The sequence below is a fragment of the Protopterus annectens genome, chromosome 2.part0 (assembly GCF_019279795.1).
Source record: "Protopterus annectens isolate FY-2018-M chromosome 2.part0, PAN1.0, whole genome shotgun sequence".
Lineage (NCBI taxonomy): Eukaryota > Metazoa > Chordata > Ceratodontiformes > Protopteridae > Protopterus > Protopterus annectens.
In genome coordinates, this window is record NC_056728.1 from 1,926,784,227 (window position 1) to 1,926,804,890 (window position 20,664).

Below are 20,664 nucleotides of genomic sequence, written 5' to 3' on the forward strand. Positions count from 1 at the left end.
TTACGTGGCAACAGTGGGGTATAATTGGATTCTCCACTTGGGCGTTGCCTATTTGCCCTACCTTCGGGGAGATGGTCTGTATTGTGTTTTGTTATGTGTAACTGCAACTGCTATGCATGGAGACAAGTATAGTTTGGATTCATGTCCCCCATGGATTGTGTGTGACAGGTAGAGTATTTGGTTCAACATGTGGGTGTACCTGTCATCCCAACGTCTGATAACGGAGTATTGCAATCAAAACCTGTAACATGGCTGTTTGTTCCATTATACAACGCCTGCAATTTTGCATGACGCCTTTAATTGTGTCTCTCACACAGTATGTTGAGGGTTCTGCAGATGTAATTGACTGACTGGATGTTTGTGCTGCTATTACAGTTTGTATTGCTTTAGTTTCTAGTGTGGGGGATGTTGGTGGTTGTACGTAACATATACGGTTTGTGGGCCTTGCATTTCTACATAATCCGTATATATGTGTGTGTGGGCTCCGTCCCTAATTAGAGAGCTAACAGTTAGTAGACTTATGTTACGGGATTGTACGTTGGGCCATTGTTAATTGGTTTCTATATCACCTGCAGGTGAGCTTGCTACTTGTATACCTCCGTAATTGCAGCGATATATCAGGGGATATGTGTAAGTGACAGCTATCCCTTGTATTTCTGTCCCAGATATTTGCAGTCATTGTGGTTGTGTTGTTAAAAGAGCCTGTTTGCCATGGGTTGCCACCTTTTCATATGGTCGTTGTTGGACACTTGCGGGACACAAAGCGGTGTTTACAGGCCAACACGTAGCCACGGTCAGTACACAGGTAGCACATACTTTTATCCTCACTACATACCTATTGTTGTGTGACTTTGGCTACTTATCATATTGCATGTAACATTTACGTTTCTTACATACAGGCATAACTATTAAATACAACTGTTACATTATATATGGGACATATTTATGTCCTACCATCTCGGACATTTGCCTTTTGTACTGTTTTATGTCAGGACACGCCTGCCCAGGGTGAGGCTGTCCCTCCTACTGTGGTACAGGTAGTACCTGTATGCCTATGTCTAGCTATACCCACACCTACCATAATGATCTGCCTCTGACTTGGCACCAACATACACATGTTGCGGACACACACACACATTAGAGTCACACAGAGACGCACACAGCACCCTCTACGCACACTTACACAGACTACGGCACTCACAGACACAGTTGAACACAGTACCTACGTGGACCATGACACCGGCAGCGGTGACTAACTGTCCCTTCATATCATCATACTATTACTCGCGGATGTACTGTTCCGGTACTGTGTTCTATCGGTCTTTCAGCCTCGTGGTTACGCATGTCGGTATGTTACACATTCCATGGTTGGCGGTATCCTATTTATTTGTACCTCCAAGATGTTATGAATGTTGTTGAACTATCTGTTATATTTGCAGATATCGCTGAATCCATCTATATCACCATATATCCCTCTATTGCCCTTTCTATCTGTATTATATATATGCATATGTGTACATATATATATATATATATATATATATCTATCTATATATATCTATCTATATATATATATATATATATATATATATATATATATATATATATATCTGGCGGGGAACGTGACAGGCACACAGCACCACCATATGCTGTAAGACTCATGTACTGTTCAGGTGTTGGCATTCCGTGTTCAACTGGCTGATGTGTTTACAATGTTTGAGGGCTGCCTATGTAGGAGTCACACATTGGGCCACCTATACATTACAATTTACAGGTGGTCATGTTTGTGTGCCATCCATTTTACTGTGTGCGCAGGTGGAGAGGTGTCAGTCTGTAGGGGCCTACACTGTCAGAGTATGTGCTATACATTCACTCTTTGCCAAGGCGTAGGCATATTGGGCATGCCTCCGTCTGCCTACTGTGGCTGGCACAGTGTGTTCATGGTCTGAATCCCTCTGTGCCTGTAATTGCCTTGGCAATTGCGGTGGGCTATGAGGGCCTTCACCATTTTGTCCCTGCTGCAGCTGCTTCCGCAGGATCATATTATGTAGCATGGCACATACTATGACGATGTGGGCACACGTGCCTGGAGAGTACTGCAAGGCTCCACCAGATGTATCCAAGCACCAAAACCATGATTTCAGCATCCTGAACACACGCTATATGATGATTCTGGTTTGTGAGTGTGCCTCATTATGGCATTATTGCATGGGTGTGTGTGCATTTCTGATGAGAGTCATCATCCACAGCTCCAGTGCATAGCCAGCATCCCCCACGAGATGGCCATGTGGGATGTCCCCCCTGACAAATACCTGATACAGCTGTGAGGCATGCCAGATATGGGAGTCATGGTAGCTTCCAGGGCTGCCAGCACACACATCCATGATCATGCCCTGGGCATTGCACACGACCTGGCAGTTGATGGAGTGGAATCCCTTGTGGTTTATGTAGTGCCTGCCCTGCTCACTGGGTGGTGACTTGATTTGTATGTGCATGCAGTCTATCTCACCCAGTACCTCCGGGTATTGTGCCACACGGTGGAAGTGGCGCATATTGCTGGCCAACTCCTCCTGAGTTCTGGGGAAGTATATCTGCTCATTGGCATGTGGTAACATGGCATCCAGGAACTGGTGTAGTACCCTGGATGCTGATGCCTGTGAGATACCCATTATATCTCCAGTTGGCCTTTGAAAGGTACTTGTGGCCAGTATTCGCAGGCTTACACATACCTTAGTGTCCACTGGGATGGGTTCCCCTCTGTTGTTTCTGGTTCTCAGGCGTGGCCGGCACAGCTCCACTATTTGCTGTAAGATGTCCCTGTCCACCCTGTAATGCTCTATCTCCAGGTCATGTAGCCCCTGGTAGGTTACCCTTAGTCTGAACACTCTCCTTCTCCTCCGAGGCCTGCAGTGGTTATCGGCATCATCCTCCACAACACCGTCAGTCTCTAACACATGCTGATGAATCACAGCTATGGCAGCTCCCAACATGTACATTTTAAAAGTTCCCCGTGTGTTTACACCTATGGTGCAGTGTTTGGGAATACACAGGTGTGTGTTGGGTGCTTTCACACTTTATACTATTGTGCTGTGAACACCAATGATGTCATAGGGTGTGTATGTACGATCGTAGCTACAGGTTATCTTATGTGTTTTACTGCCGGAACTACTATTGTGGTGCCTTTGGTGTTGAATTACATTTGCCTGCCGTGGATTACCTCTTGACCTTCCCTTTACATTTCTGCACATTGCACCTATCATTTTCTGGCATGCATCCTGCAGCCTACTTTCATTTTTACTTTCCTGGACCTGGCATATCTTGCGTTATGTGTGCTACTGCCGGTCTGCTGTCAGTTTGCTTTGCTCTGCTGTGTCAGGTCTCCTATCTTTGCAATCCAATACCTCCCCTCCTTTGTTTGCATTCAAATGCCTCCCCTATCCTGTTTTGCAGGTTTCTGCAAGCGGACTTGTCAGCTGCCGTCGATTGGTCTTCGTGGGTTAATTGGTGTTGATTGCTCATTAGTACTCCAATTACCCTACTTCCACATTTCCTTCTTTTCTTCCCCTGACCTTCCTGTTTCTGCTATTGTTTGTGGCGCGTGCATCCGATTACTGGGTTTCGGGCACGTTTTCATCCTCGTACACATGCACTTTTGGCCACCATGTGTGCTCTCAGCTAAACGATTCCTCCCCACCCCTGTCCTGCAGCTTTGCTTAGCAACGGACAGGCCAGATTTGCAATGCTCCAATGTGCTTAGTGCTACGGTGGCACACCCCTCTGCTGATGTCATGTATCTCCTCTGAGCCACTCCTCTGTGTTATACCGCTGCGCCGTATGGTACAACCTTCATCCGGTGGGACATTTGCGATTCAGTATTATCTGCCTCATTTGCATGGTATTGACTACTAATTCATAGTTACCACGCCGAACACTATTGCAAGCCCTTAGCAACCCTTGCACCTTGGTTGTGGTGTTCCATGCCTACCATTGTGTATTATGCTGTAAACCTGATTTCTATTACGTTGCGATTTTATGACATTTTTATATTATTTCTTTGTGTTACAGCTTCCGCACACATGCCCTGCGGTTATGCTGTGCGTTACTGTGGACATGACATTAAATGTTATTATTTATGCATTGTGCATCTTTTCTTATGCCATTGGCTGTGTATTTCACCATTGGCATATGTTAACATTGTGATACCTGGGTCTGGCCCTCTTCCATATCTCCGATGTTCTGTTTGGAGAAATGTAAACCATGTTTTTTGGTTTACATTTCCGTGGGCTTACGCTATGCCTGCACCACTTCATGAATCGCTATATGCCTTCATTTGCATGGTGCGACACAGCACATGGGGTGATTTGCATACCTACGCCGGGGGCTGCGCAGATCTGGCGTACGCCGGTTGTGCACATGGAATTGGATCGTACCTGAATCGCTCGGCGGCCATATTTGGCGTTATAACGCCTACGCTATGCGTGCACCTAGCGCAAGCTTCATGAATCCCGGGGTACATGTATTTGCCTGTTATTTCTGTTTGACTATATGTAAACTGTTTTATACTTGAGCTTTTCTGAATGGCCTTCCTTTGAAAAGGGGTCTATAACCAGTCAGACTTTTCTCCCAAACAAATAAAAAAAATACATAGTCAGATAGAAAACTATACATGTATCTGTGTGTATGTGTGTGTGTGTGTGTGTGTGTGTGTGTGTGTGTGTGTGTGTGTTTGTAGATCTCTCTCATACACACCCACACACACACACACACACACACACACACACACACACACACACACACATATATATATATATATATATATATATATATATATATTGTATGTATCTGCATATATCTACATATAACGATATATAAAGTTGCACACACATGCATTTATACATAGATACATATGCACACACATATATTAAGGAAATGTGCACTAATATATAGACACAGAGTGATAGACTAGCAAAAAAAATGAAGGAAGGAAGAAAACAAAGAAAAAGAAAGAAAGAAAGAAAAAGACAGACCATCTCATTGTCAACTCTAAATCTTTCCCAATTACAGTACATTTTTATTGCTTCTTGCAGTAATTTCTGCCTCATTGAGTATGCACAACACTGAAAACTACTGACCAGCTCTCTATCTGCATCTCTTTTCATGACATAAATAATGTAAATTATTCATCTAACCATAAAACCTTACCCACTGATAATAAACTGCCATTTCAATGCAGTCTAATTCTCAGTATTGACAAATGCTTGTTTTAGTGTGTGCTTTTTGTCTTCATGATCTCCATGAACACTATGTCTCCATCTTTTACTGACTCTTCAGCATTACAGAACACTGGACATGGAAGGCAAGAGTCAGGGATCGTAGAGTGCCATCTACTGAGGATACTGGAGATTTTTTGTGGACATCCCCTCTTTCACCTACCTCTCAGACAGAAGTTGTTCTTGCTGGTACCTTAGGTAATAACAATCTTATAAGTCTTGAGGTATCTCACATTACTGGTGTTTATAACCTTGTGAGTTCTCAGGAACTCAAAAATGCTAATTCTTGGACATAGGACCATAGGAATGATACTAGGCAAGAGATCATCGTGACCATAAGATGTCTACGCTATAAGCATCTTTAAACAGACAAGCTCAGAATTTCTTGCCACCGTTCTTAAGCTCTTGATGCAGCTTATCTCATGAATTGAGAAAGGACTTACATGATAAGCTTGGGGTAAATATGTGTCTACTCCACCCAGTCATCAAAACTAGACTTTAAGGCAGCTAAAGTAGTACTTTCTTTCACTTATGGTGGCAACTTATTCCATAAGCTGAGAATACTCAGGGTTTAGAACCTATCCCTCCAGTGAATCTTGTTTACGTTTTGTTGTAGATTTCATTCACTGGTGCAGACATTTGAAGAGTGTAATACTTTGGATTCTCACAAAGTTTCTAACACCCCTGTCCATGGTACATCCTGTTTGACCAGTTTGGATGGAGTAAATATGTCTATCTTTTAGAACTTCACCTTAAACAGTCAGACATTTTTAGTTCATACATGATGAAGTGGACAATAAAGGAGGTAAGGGGATTTCATAGTCACACTCTCTAAAACTTGACCATCAATCTAGGACTATCTCTTAGTGCAAACAAGACCAAGCAATCATGTTCTTCTGATTTCATTCCACTGCAGTCATAACTGCCACTCTTTTAATAGCTACTTTCCATTTAAAGCCACTGTAAGCATCTTTGTACTGTAGAATTTACCAGATGAAGAAGTCAGCACTGGCAAACATCTTGGTTGTATTACCGAGAATCAGCTAAAAAGTTGATTACATTGCAAGTATAGTACTAATAACAAAAAAACTCAGTGTCATAATATAATTGTCACAAAAACACCAAGTCTTCCAACGAAGCAAAAAACAACGAAATAAAAATAAAAAAGTCCCAAAACAAACATGGTTTCATCAATGTAATAGCTCAAAACACAAAGATCCCAATGACTGTGCTTTCACCATGAGAATGGCTTCATTAGAGTAATGTTGGTTAGTACAAACAACATTTAAATACCCCATCCCCTACCTGCTGACCAATCCACATTGAATGACATCAATGCAAAAATTAAAAAAAAAGTTGATTAAACATGAAATATAAAAACATAATTAAACCAAAATACAAGATAAAAATGCACTTGTACAATATGCTTAAAGATATAAAATGTGATGCTGATATACATTGTTAAATATATAAAAAAGTAATTTTATTTAATCACATTTGCTTTAGCTTTAAGTGTAGAAAGAATCGCAATACTGTCTTTGAGGCCAGGTGGATGCTGTTTGTACTAACCGACAATACTCTGATGAAGCCATTCTCATGGTGAAAGTGCTCAGTCGTTGGGATCTTTGTGTTTTGTGCTATTAAATCGATGAAACCACATTTGTGTTGGGACATTTTTATTTTTATTTCGTAATATAATTGCACTATAAGTTAGCAACTGTAGTGCATTTCCTCTTTCCATTTCTTATGTATTCATCCCAACTAATAAATAATTTAATCTTATCTCAGATGAACATGGACAAGGATAATAATAGAAAAGTGGACTTGTTGATGTCACTGTGGTCAGGTTCATCATTGTTTAATTTAGCACATACTGAATTTCCTTGGTTTGAACAGAGACTGTCTTTCATGCAACTAAGTTTGGTCCACAAACCTTTGTATTAAAACTAATGTGAACTGCAACTGAAATTTATCCACCTTCATTGACAGCCTTGTTCAAACTTTAATTAGAAAAATGAAATTGGAGGCTCAATGTATACGGTGGTTGTCAGAGAAGACAAACTCCTTTTCAGCCTAAGGCATATACCTGCAAAAATATTCATGGATGATCTAAAACATCACTTTGTAAATAAAAAAAAATCCTCTCTTAGTAATTTAATCCCAAAGTATGTTAATAAGGATATGAAGTAACATACAGTACTGTTCTTTCTCAACAGCTGGTTTAATTGTTTCATTTCCATAATTATCTTCCTGTTGCAGTCCCCACTCACAATTTCTTTAGTTCACATTATCTAGACTATTATTCTGTACTAACTTAATAAAGATAATTTTCTTCTAATTAGGGTAACTGCAATCTTGCATATCATGTATAACTATACGACTCCTATATTCTTTCTCTACATTATATAACCATACAAGGCAAGGTCATGCTTATGAAAAGTTTTAAACTGCTGCTGTCTTACTGAGATAACAAAAAACAAAAACACTGGAAACACAAAGAGGGAAATCAGCCAGAAGAATCCTTTTAATGCAGTAATGAAGTCTTTGGACAAATAATAAATAATAAAGGATTTACTGCGTCAAAAGAATTCTTCTGGTTGATTTCCCTTTTCTCACTTCCAGTGTTTTTTGTTTTTTGCTGTTTCAGTTACTTACACTGATTTAATGGGACATCACTCTATTATTTTTAGTCTGATTGAGATGTCTATATAGCCTCCTAACTTCTGATCAAAGCGTTTTACTTTGATCTTTTAGTTACACAGAGAGAGTTGAAAATCTGCACTGCTGACTCTGCATAACAACAAACAACAACTCACTGATGTAACAAAGTAAATAAGGCTTCACATTAAAGCCTGAATAACATATTTAAGTATAGTTAGTTGCTCATGACAGTCTGGGAATGACTGAACAAGAACTTATTGATAGCTGAATATTCCTGTACCAGCAACCAGGGGACCTCCTCCTCAAATAAATAAATACATAAACAAACTTGTGATCATGTTATCAAATGGGACCAGACTGAAAATAATATAAAAGCTCCAATAGGTAGTTTTCAGCACCACTACACTAATGATAAGCCAGTCAACCACTGTTATAATTCAGACTGGGATCATAGCAAAATGGGACCTTAGGCAGGGTAATGGACCAAGCCATTCCAGTGTCTCATTACCAGGATGTTTCTCCCCAGTTACTATAAATACTGTTCAAACCTCTCAGTATGTATATTATTTTTCTTCTTTACTTCTTTAGTTTTACAGTGATTGCAGAGATTTGAATTTAATTAAAAATATTTAAAATTTTATTGCACAGATTCTGCTAAACAAAACAAAGCAGTCTTTTTCAGAGAAAACATAGGTTCATAGGTTCATAGGTTCATACTAGGCTATCTGCCCAAGGGCATTTATAAGCCTAGCCCATAGTTATGTGGCTTTCGCCACCCCTTTATTTTGAATAAAAACTATGCCTATCATTTTGCTGTGCCTCTGTCAAGCAGTGACACTGAAGTAATCCCTGGGGTATATCTGCAATCTCCCATCCATTGGTCAAGATTCCTCTTGAACAAGGCCAGAGAGGTGCTCTGCCTCACATGTACCGGGATTTTGTTCCACAGCATAGGGAGTCTCTGGGTGATGAATCTGTCCCTCCAGCACGTTCTATTTATAACTGTGTCAAGGTTTAAGTCTCCGCCTTGTGGTTCTGAGGGATCTAGATTTTTTGAGGTGAAGCATATTCATCAAATCTGGGTTTGACATGGCCTTATATGTCAGGCACAGGTCACCTCTGAGCAAGCGGTATGAGACTGAATAGAGCTGGAGTTCTTTCAGTCGGGCAGCATAAGACATATTTTTGAGACCCTTTATCCTTTTGGTGAGGAACCTTTGGGGCCTTTCAAGCTGCAGCAGGTGTCTGGTCAGATACATTCCAAATGGGGCATTGTACTCAATCATAGGTCTAATGAGTGATGAGTACAGGGGGACGATGACCTCCCTTGATCTAGATGTGAATCCCTTCATGATCAGGTGGGCGATATAGAAGGTTTTCCTAACTACTTTAGCAACATGAGTGTCAAACGAAAGGCTACTGTCAACCTGGGTCCCCAGATCCCTGATGACTTTTTCTGTGCTCAGTGGATTGCCACCTATATGGTAGCTAGGGGTAACGTTGTTTTTCCCGAAGGGTATGACTATGCATTTTTTGGCGTTTAACTTCAGGCCATGGCTCTGGCACCAGTTATCCGTTTCTGTGAGGCCCTTCTGGAGGATATCTGTGTCAGATGTGTTTTCGACTATGGCGCCCAGTTTTCAGTCATCTGCAAACTTTGTCAGCCATAACCCTCCTGTGTTTGCTTGTACTTCAGAAAAGTAGATGCCGAACAAGAGTGGACCCAGGACTGAGCCCTGTGGGACACCACTTGTGACAGGCTTTGAGTCTGACATGGCTCCAGCAACTCTGACCCTGTGGGTTCTGTCACTTAGCCAGTTTGCAACCCATCTTGAGATGTATGGGTTTACATTCAAGCTGATGAGTTTTTCGATGATACCTGAGTGGGGTATTGTGTGAAGGCCTTTGCCAGGTCGAGGTAGGCTGTATGGACTGCCTTTCCCTCATCAATGGCCTTGGTGACTGTCTCGAAAAAGTCAACCAAGTTTAAGAGGCAGGATCTGCCTTTGACAAAGCCAAACTGGGTTGGATCCAAAGTCTGCAAGTTCCCTATGTCTTTATTTATGAGTTCCATTATGATCCTCTCCATGGCTTTGCAGATAAGGCTTGTCAAGCTAATGGGGTGGTAATTTCCAGGGTCTGTGGAGGCACTGCCCTTATGAAGTGGGACCACAGTCGCCGTGCGCCACTCCTTGGGTATGTATCCTGAGGTGAGGCTAAGATTAAACAGCTGTCCTAACTGTGGGTTTAATTCCTCGTTGAGTTCGTGAAGCACACAGACTTAGCATGAGTTATCATAAGCTTCTCACAGTCATTAAAATGCATCTGGCTAGGCCCCGGGCCCCAGGCTGCTTTCAGACCATGGGTCCCTGTACAATTTTTTAGGACCATGCATACATGCATATGTTCTTTGATTCACCTTTATGATTGTTTAAATTATATTTCTTTTTAATACAGCAACATTAACAAGTAAGAGCTTTAGTCCTTTGTGCTAAGTGCCAGATTAACATTTTTGAGCTAAATGCAAAAAGCCTTTATATTTAAATTTGAAGTTTTGAACACTTTTCTCAGTAAGTAATGAAACAAAACGTTTGAACCAATAATGAAAAAAAGTATGCATTTCAGAGCATTTCATCCATAAATAGCCACTCAGACCCCAGGATTCAGCAAGCTCTACATGGTGTGCAGGAATAGTGCAAGAGCTGCTGCAGGCAATATGGCCGACGTGCGATCCAGGAATGAGCTCCCGGGAAGTGCATGAGTGGTCCTGCACTGTTCCTGCACAGACACAGCCCCTGTATGCTAATTACCTAATTTGTTGGTGAAAACCATGCAAATGAGGTGAATTAGTGATACAGGAAGCAGGCAGGCATCCATGCAGGAATAGTGCAGACTGCAGAAATGTATTCAGCCAGTAGCTAAATACATTTCTGCAAACTACAAAACGGAGGCATGACAGCTCATAAAAAAACATGTATTATAAGGGATAGGCATGCCAATGGCCAAATATATGGCCATAGGCATGAAAAATAGTTTCAAAATTATAAAAAGTAACTTTTGTTTTTGGTCAATTTTGGCCATTTAAGCATAGGGCAGTGGTGCGCAAATGGGATCAGCCCGGAAATAAGAAAAAAAAGCTGGAAATAAGGTTTTAAAGCAAAGTCAACATTTTGCCATAATAGTCAATGTCATGCATAACACAACAAGGCCATGGAATATTGATTGTTAAGGGGGAAGGCTGAGTGTCAGTTTTGTAACCATGCATTAGCAGTCAGTTCTGTGCAAATGAGGGGAATAATACTGAATCACAGACTTTCCTTCAGTGCTAGCTTGCACCCAACTGTGTAGGTGCAATAACACTATGGTCTAAGCCTAAGAGCTAGATGACCTCATGAGGGGGAGTGTCATGACTGCTGTAAGCTTATTGGAGCACAGTAGCCCATATTTGCCCTTAGCAAAGCACAGCTAAAGAAGAGATGTGTCTGAAGCTGCCTAGCAGTATTTACATTGCCTAAACAGGTGTGCGTGCCACACACTGGGTTTTAAACAAACAAACAAAAAAAAAACAAACCAGGAAATTTCAGCTCCATTTACGTCTGAGCACTGGGTTTGCACGGCATGCCTCAGGGCTTAAACAGGAAGGCAATGAGAAGGGAAACAGCAGTAAGAAAGTAATCAAGGAGAACTAGCATAGCTGGCAGGTGAAATGTATCGGAATCAACCAATTACACAGGCAGCAGCCCTGCCCAGCCCAGCACACTACTATAAACTATGCAAACACATTTCCCTCTGGTTTTTCCCAAAAATTCTACACCACCAGTGTACACAAATGGGGAATTTTACCTAAAAAAAGCAACAAAATGATAGGGGCTGCTATTGCTCTCACAAATCAATATGTGGAAGAAGCAGAGGGTGGTGAGAATGAGAATGCTGACAACCAACCCACAGTGAGGAGAAGGAGAAGAGTGTAAAGACCCAGGGTAACCTACCAGGGGCAACATGACCTGGAGATAGTGGAGTGCTATAGGGTGGACAGGGACCTCCTACAGCAAATTGTTGAGCTGTGCCAGCCACGCTTCACCCACAGAACCAACAGAGGGAAACCCATCCCAGTGGATACCAAGGTATGTGTAGGTTTAAGAATACTAGCCACAGGTACCTTCCAAAAGCCAACTGGGGATATCATGGGGATTTCACAGGCATCAGCATCCAGGGTACTCCACCATTTCCTGGATGCCATGTCACCACATGCCTTTGAGCACATATATTTCCACAACACCCATGAGGCGTTGACCAGCAATATGCATCTCTTCCACCAAATAGCAGAATACCATGAGGTAGTGGGTGCTATAGTCTGCATGCACATACACATCAAAGCATCACCTGGTGAGTGGGGTAGGGTCTGCATAAACCACAAGGGCTTTCCCTCTATCAACTGCCAGGTCATGTGCGATGCCCAGGGCATTATACTGAATGTGTGTGTTGGCAGCTCTGGAAGCTGTCATGACTCCCACATCTGGCATATGACGTAGCTGTACCAGAGATTTGCCAGTGGGGACATCCCATATGGCCACCTAGTGGGGAATGCCGGTTATACACTGGAGCCGTGGCTGATGACACCCATCAGAAATGCACACAGCTGAACAAGAACTCCAAAATGAGGCAGATGCACAAACAAGAATCATAACAGAGCATGTGTTTCGGATGCTCAAGTCACGGTTCCGGTGCCTGGACATATCTGGTGGAGCCTTGCAGTACTTTCCAGCTACATGTGCCCAGATTTTCATTGTATGTGCCATGCTACACAATATGATCCTGCGGAAACAGATGCAGCAAGAACAGCATGGAGCATGGCCACACAGCCCCCCCACCATTGCCAAGGCGAGCATAGGCACAGACTGACTCAGAGGAGGAACAACCTGAGCCTGCCCTTGTAGGCAGACGGAGGCATGCCCAATATGGCCAGGCTTTGGCAAAGAGGCAACACATAGCATATACACTGACATGGTAGGAACCCGGGGAATGACACCTCTCTCTGACTCGCACATACAGTAAAAGAGATGCCAAACATGACACTACCTGTGCTTAACCATGTATAAGGAGTATACTATGTGCATCCAACATAGTTAGCCCTCCAGCACCATCATCAATACTAGCAGAGACACAAGGTAAGTCACTCTCCCTATCAATTGCTGAATGGAGTAGTATTTTCTGCTATTTGTATCTATGGTACGGATGTGAGCATGCAAGGGGATGGCAGCAGATAGTAGACACCTATATGGGCAGCATGAAATCCATAACAAATACTGGGTTCAGCATAGTAGGCAGTACTAGACAAGATGACAAATCCCACTGCAGGACATGTGGTGGGCCAAATGTGTGTCCAAAGGACACAAACATGCATGTCAGTCAGGCCCACATACCCAACAACAGTCTCAGCCAGCAGGACAGGTGTAGGTGACCACAAAGAAAGGCTGTGCTAAGGCCTCTGATTGATGGCAATGGAGAACAGCCCCCCTCCAGACATATACATACAGATTACAACAGGTCTGGCAGTTGGATGTTAGTTCTGAAGGGTAAGAAGTCTGAAACTGAAATGTAGGTCAATAAAACCTAAGATCTGTACTACGCTGATATGCCTCTAGTCTGCATGTTAGGTCAGAATACAGAATAAAATGGAAGCCAACAGAGTACCTGAAATACCAGTACAGTCATAGCAAATGTTTACAGTTGTCAGATGTGCACCCCCCCCCCACAATCCTATGTAGAAATGTAGTAACATGTACGTGTGGGTATAATAACAGTGGAGCACAGATTACCTGAGCTGGCCAAATTAGCAGGATAGATTGTTGCACGTGTACAATATGCAGGGCTCTGTGTGCTAGGTTGTTGTGTGTTGTATATTGTGTGGAAGTGGTCAGCATGTAGGCATGGAGGGTTGTGTCCTGGTGGCTTATGGTCTGTACTGTTGATGACAGGGTCAAGTTCTGACAACTGCAGTGCCAAACACAATGAATCGCAGCAAGAACCAGTCCAGCAGTAATCCACACTAATTGTTCAGATGTAGTATCTGTCACCATCAAAAATATGGACATGGTATGAATGTGGTCCCAGACACACAAACAGTACACAGGTGCAAGAACCCTAGACAGAGAGTGTATAAAATGTTACTGTCAGATGGACACACCTTTGGAATTGTACATATGGGTTAGCAGCACATTAGCTGACTGTGTAGTATGGAATACTGATGTAGTCTGGCCAAACACTGGCAGACCACAGAAGGCACAGTTATGAAGTACTGAGAAACCACTGATGTCCCAGCACAAGCCAGCATAAGGGGAATGCCCCACATATATCTATGAGTCAGCTGCAAGAAGCTTCCATAGAAGCATGGAAGCCATGGAGTGAGTGAAGTATGAAACTCTGATGTGTGCCCATACTATCCCTGCCTGTAAACCCAGGAATGGGTGGCAACAAACCTGCTCGTAAACTACCATGTGAAGGGGAACTTACCAGATATATGATCCCTGCCTCTGTGCAACCTTTGTGAATTTGTACAGCTGAGAGGTATGGCCACAGCAGCATATGGCCATTCTGTCATGATGATAGCTGTAGAAGCATGGGGTCCTAGCCACCACAATACCAAGGTACTTGACCATTTACACAGACCCATCAGTAGGTGTCTGCAGCTCTTCTTCCATAATGGCATGAGTGTGCAAGAATATGTAGCCTGCAGACCACAATACTAGACACAGCTTCATTCATCTTGCATTCCCCAGATTACTGTGAGTAAATAAGTATATCTGTCAGTAGTTGATGACATAATACATCACAGTGTAAAACAGTACATATGTCTGAATATCTCTGTTAACAACAAAACCATGTAGCAAAAGCAGCACAGACACAATTAGTTACAGTATCCCACTATCCTTTGCCCATTGTGACTCCATATTGTCAACCTATCTAAAGATATCCTGCAGAAACAGGTTGCTAGCTGTAGGTGTAGGACACAAATGCCAGCACTGAAGTACAACCTACCTGGAATGGATTCACACATTCAATACAGAAGGTCATACTCCCACACTTAGAGAAACAAAGCCCATGTCTGACAACAAAATACAGAACAGTCATACTGGGCATGCTCTCACACTTATGAAGCCCATGTCTGACAACAACAGTGGACTATACATATCTGTCAGTTGCAGATTTCTGTGCACACACATCACATTGCACACCAGTCATGCTTTGCACAAACATTGGATAGGAATGCATACATATATCCAAGGACAACACACTATAATAGGTCAAACATACAAAAATAGAGATGTGGGGAAGAGAGAGACAGGCAGTGACTAAGAGCTTCCCATCATGAGGCCTGTCCCACCGACCACACATCCAATTGGCCAATATTACATGATGTGCCAATGTCTAACACTGTAGACACTTGCTTCTGGTAGCCCTCAGCATTACAGTGTCTGTGGTGCTTGTGATAACTGTGTAACATGATAGTACAAGTTATTATTCATCTAACAGTCATATACACAGTCCTATCAAATGTAAAGTTGTTTGTGACTGAGTGTTGTGTGTGTGTTTCCAGATGAATGGCCTATGGCCCATTTACACACACTGCACTCCCCATTGCCCTAGTTTAGCTAGCCTGCTGATGTCAGTCACCTCGAAATACCCCTTTTGAGAAATGCCATCCCTGTAAGCTCTGTGGCACGTGTAATAACTATGTAATGCTATAGTGTGATGTACTAGTTAGGTAAAAGTTCTAATCCTAGACATGGCAACTGTGAAACTCTGTGTGTGTGTGTGTGTGTGTGTGTGTGTGTGTGTGTGTGTGTGTGTGTGTGTGTGTGTGTGTGTGTAGGGGTCAATGATTTTGAGGCCATTCATAGACACTACACCTTCCATTGCCCTACTTTAGCAAGCCTGCTGATGTCATTCACCTTGAAATACACCTTTGGATTAGGGCTTGCCCTACAAGCTCTGTGGTGCATGCGATAACTGCATAATGCTATAGTGTAACATACTAGTTAGGTAGGAGTTCTAATCCCAGACATGGCAACTGTAAAACTTTTTGTGTGTGTATGTAGTGATTAATGCTTTTGAGGCCATTCACAGTCACTACACTTCCAATTACCCTACTTAAGCAAGCCTGCTCATGTCAAGTCACCTTGAAATACCTCCTCGGACAAGATTCATCTCTGTAAGTTCTGTGGTGCATGCAATACCTGTGTAATGCTGTAGTGTGATGTATTAAAAAGGAGTTCTAATCCCAGACATGGCAACTGTAAAACTGTGTGTGTGTGTGTGTGTGTGTGTGTGTGTGTGTGTGTGTGTGTGTGTGTGTGTGTGTGTGTGTGTGTGTGCGTGTGTGTGTGTGTGTGTGTAGAGATAAATGACTTTGAGGCCATTCATAGCACTACACCTCCTATGGCCCTAATTTAGCAAGCCTGCTGATGTCTTTCACCTTGAAATACACCTTTGGATAAACACTAGCCCTATAAACTCTGGCATGTGTGATAACTGTGTAAAGCTACAGTGTAACATACCTATTTAGGTAGGAGTTCTAATCCCAAACATGGAAACTGTGAAACATTGTGCGTATAGGGATCAGTGCTTTTGAGGCCATTTACAGTCACTACACCTCCAATTGCCCTACTTTAGCAAGCCTGCTGATATCAGTCACTTTGAAATACCTCCTTGGACATGGTTCAGCCCTGTAAGGGCATGCAATAACTGTGTAATGCAATAGTGTGATGTATTAGTTAGGTAAGAGTTCTAATCCCAGACATGGCAACTTTGAAATTCTGTTTGTGTGTAGAGAGTAATGCTTTTGAGGCCATTCACAGTCACTACACCTCCCATTGCCCTACTTTAGCAAGCCTGCTGATGTCATTCACCTTGTTTGCCCTATAAGCTCCATGGCACATGCGATAACTGCATAATGCAATAGTGTAACATGCTACTTAGGTAGGAGTTCTAATCCCAGACATGGCAAATATGAATCTCTGTGTTTGTGTTGAGAGTAATAATTTGGAGGCATTCACAGTCACTACACCTCCCATTGCCCTATTTTAGCAAGCCTGCTGATGTCATTCACCTTGTTCACCCTATAAGATCTGTGGCGCATGTGATAACTGCATAATGCAATAGTGTAACATGCTACTTAGGTAGGAGTTCTAATCCCAGACTTGGCAACTATGAAACTCTGTGTGTGTTGAGAGTAATGCTTTTGAGGCCATTCACAGTCACTACACCTCCCATTGCCCTACTTTAACAAGCCTGCTGATGTCAGTCACCTTGAAATACTTGTTTGGACAAGATTCAGCCCTGTACATGCCGTGGCACTTGCAATAACTGTGTAGTGCTATAGTGTGATGTATTAGTTAGGTAGAAATCCTAATCCCAGACATGATAGATGTGAAACTCTGTGTGTGTAGAGAGTAATGCTTTTGAGGCCATTCACAGTCACTACACCTCCCATTGCCCTACTTTAGCAAGCCTGCTGATGTAATTCACCTTGAAATACACCTTTGGATAATGGCTTGCCCTGTAAGCTCCATGGCGCATGCGATAATTGCATAATGCTGTAGTGTAACATAGTACTTAGATAGGAGTTCTAATCCCAGATATGACAACTGTGAAACTCTGTGTGTGTGTATAGATAGTAATGTTTCTGAGGCTATTCAGAGTCACTACACCTCCCATTGCCCTACTTTAGCAAGCCTGCTGATATCAGTCACCTTGAAATACCTCCTTGGACAAGATTCAGCCCTGTAAGCTCTGTGACACGTGCAATAACTGGGCAATGCTATAGTGTGATGTACTAGTTCAGTAGGAGTTCTAATCCCAGACATGGCAACTGTGAAACTCTGTGTGTGTGGAGAGTAATGCTTTTGAGGCCATTCACAGTCAGTACACCTCCCATTGCCCTACTTTAGCAAGCCTGCTGATGTCAGTCACCTTGAAATACTTGTTTGGACAAGATTCAGCCCTGTACATGCCATGGCACTTGCAGTAACTGAGTAGTGTTATAGTGTGATGTATTAGTTAGGTAGAAATCCTAATCCCAGACATGATAGATGTGAAACTCTGTGTGTGTAGAGAGTAATGCTTTTGAGGCCATTCACAGTCACTACACCTCCCATTGCCCTACTTTAGCAAGCCTGCTGATGTCATTCACCTTGAAATACACCTTTGGATAATGGCTTGCCCTGTAAGCTCCATGGCACATGCGATAATTGCATAATGCTGTAGTGTAACATAGTACTTAGATAGGAGTTCTAATCCCAGACATGACAACTGTGAAACTCTGTGTGCGTGTATAGATAGTAATGTTTTTGAGGCTATTCAGGGTCACTACACCTCCCATTGCCCTACTTTAGCAAGCCTGCTGATATCAGTCACCTTGAAATACCTCCTTGGACAAGATTCAGCCCTGTAAGCTCTGTGATACATGCAATAACTGGGTAATGCTATAGTGTGATGTACTAGTTCAGTAGGAGTTCTAATCCCAGACATGGCAACTGTGAAACTCTGTGTGTGTGGAGAGTAATGCTTTTGAGGCCATTCACAGTCACTACACCTCCCATTTCCCTAGTTTAGAAAGCCTACTGATGTCAGTCACCTTGAAATATACCTTTGAAGAAAGGCTTGCTCTATAAGCAAAGTGGTGAGTGCCATAAATACAGAGTAATGTAGTAGCAGTAACTACACAACTATGGGTTTGAATCTCATCTGTGGTAAGTGTTTTTGTGTGTGTACCTCAAAGATTTTGTCCCTATTTACAGCCAATACACATCTCAGAGCCTGACTTTAGCAGTCCTGCAGATATCATCCACCTTACAAGTATCTGTTGCAAAGCCTATACCATGTCAGGTCAGTGGTGCATGAGGTAAATGTGTAGCATAATTGTCCGTAAAGGTTGTTAGATAGGGACTTGAGCCTCACCCCTGGCAAATGTAAATGTGTGATTAGGGTAAAATTATTTTTGGGATCTCTCACCCACTACTTCACCCAATGCCAGTATTTACAAGGGCTGGTGATGTTCTGCACCATAGAAGTACTTGGGACAACATCCATCCAAAAATCTTCATGGCGCATGCGATAAATGTGGTAAACTGTAATAGCACTACATAGTTAGGTAGGGGTTTGTATCTCAGTATTGGCAAGTGTGTGGATGTGTGTCTGTTATCGGTATCCTGTGTGAAGGTTACCGTGATTGTGCAATGACAGGATGCATTGTGGAGTGGGTTTTGATAAATTATTATATTGAGAGCCTACTATATGTCACAGTGTCCACCTTACAAGGCCAACAGATGTCAAACAGCAGAGAGGCTGGTGTAGATAATCCTTAGCCATACATGTGACATTATGGATCAGTGAAAAATATAGGCAACCCTTGTATTACTCAGAGAACACTCTCCACCCATGTCTCATACACAAGCACACTTGGCTAAGCAACAACCACTATATTGGTAGTTTCCTGCATATTGCCCACAGGTAGCAACCACAGTGTGATTGCAGTGGACTACATGCCTGTTGATCACAACACTGCCACTGATATCACAATGTACTGTGATGTGTAACATCTGCTGACTGAGTGTTTGTTATCCAGCCAGTAAAAGGACATGGCACCCTGTTCCATCACTACAATAGGCAATTAAATGCTTACAGTGGTCCTTTACTATGTTCCCCACTGGATGCCTGCAACAACTGCAGAGTGTGCAAATGTAACCCATAAATGGAATACCATGCCTTATGGACAGATGCCACTAACTCCACTGAATACCTCTATCATGCTGTCAGTGTAGGTGCAGGCACGACTTCAGTTCCACAGCCAGGTCTTACCACATGAGGTCAGGAATGCCACATCAAATGATAACAATCTGTCCACATAACATGACCCAGAGACCCCAAGTACACTTCCACATGTCACAGAACATGCATGTGGGGCATGTGCACAACCCAGACACTGTCCATGTTATGGAATATAGCTCACATATATGGCAAATATTGCACAGCACTGGCCACCCACAATAGTAACCCAGATGACTGGATGGTGAATACAATACCCACCTGTGTGGGCCAATCCGGGGACTACACCCTTAAGCCACACTGGAGACCATTGTCATGTGGCCTGATGCCAAGGTATTACCTTTGCCTAGCCTTGTAAGCCTTCTGGCACAGTCAGCTACTACACACCTCTGAAGCAATGAACCTATGCATGTCAGTACTGGAAATTGTTTGTGTGTGTGTGTGTGTGTGTGTGTGTGTGTGTGTGTGTGTGTGTGTGTGTGTGTGTGTGTGTGTGTGTGTGTGTGTGTGTGTGTGTGTGTGTGTGTGTGTGTGTGTGTGTGGTGATTAATTATTTTAAAGCCATTTCTACACCTCCCATTGCCTTACTGTAGTACACCTACTAATATCAGTTACCTTGTAATAACCCTTTGGCCATATACCAGTTTGATAAGCTCTGTGGCATGTGTGATAACTGCATAATACTGTAATATAGCAAGCTAGTTAGGTCAAAGTTCTAATCCTGACCCTGCCAAGTGTGATAATGTGTGTGATTACCTGAGAGAGTGTGGTTGTGTCTTCATTTATACCTGATTTTGTCAACAGTCATATGTACTACACTTCCCTTATCCCACCTTTATCACTGCTGCTGTCACTCATGTTCAAAGATACCTTTGGACAGCTCTCCAACATGTAAGCTCCATGGTGC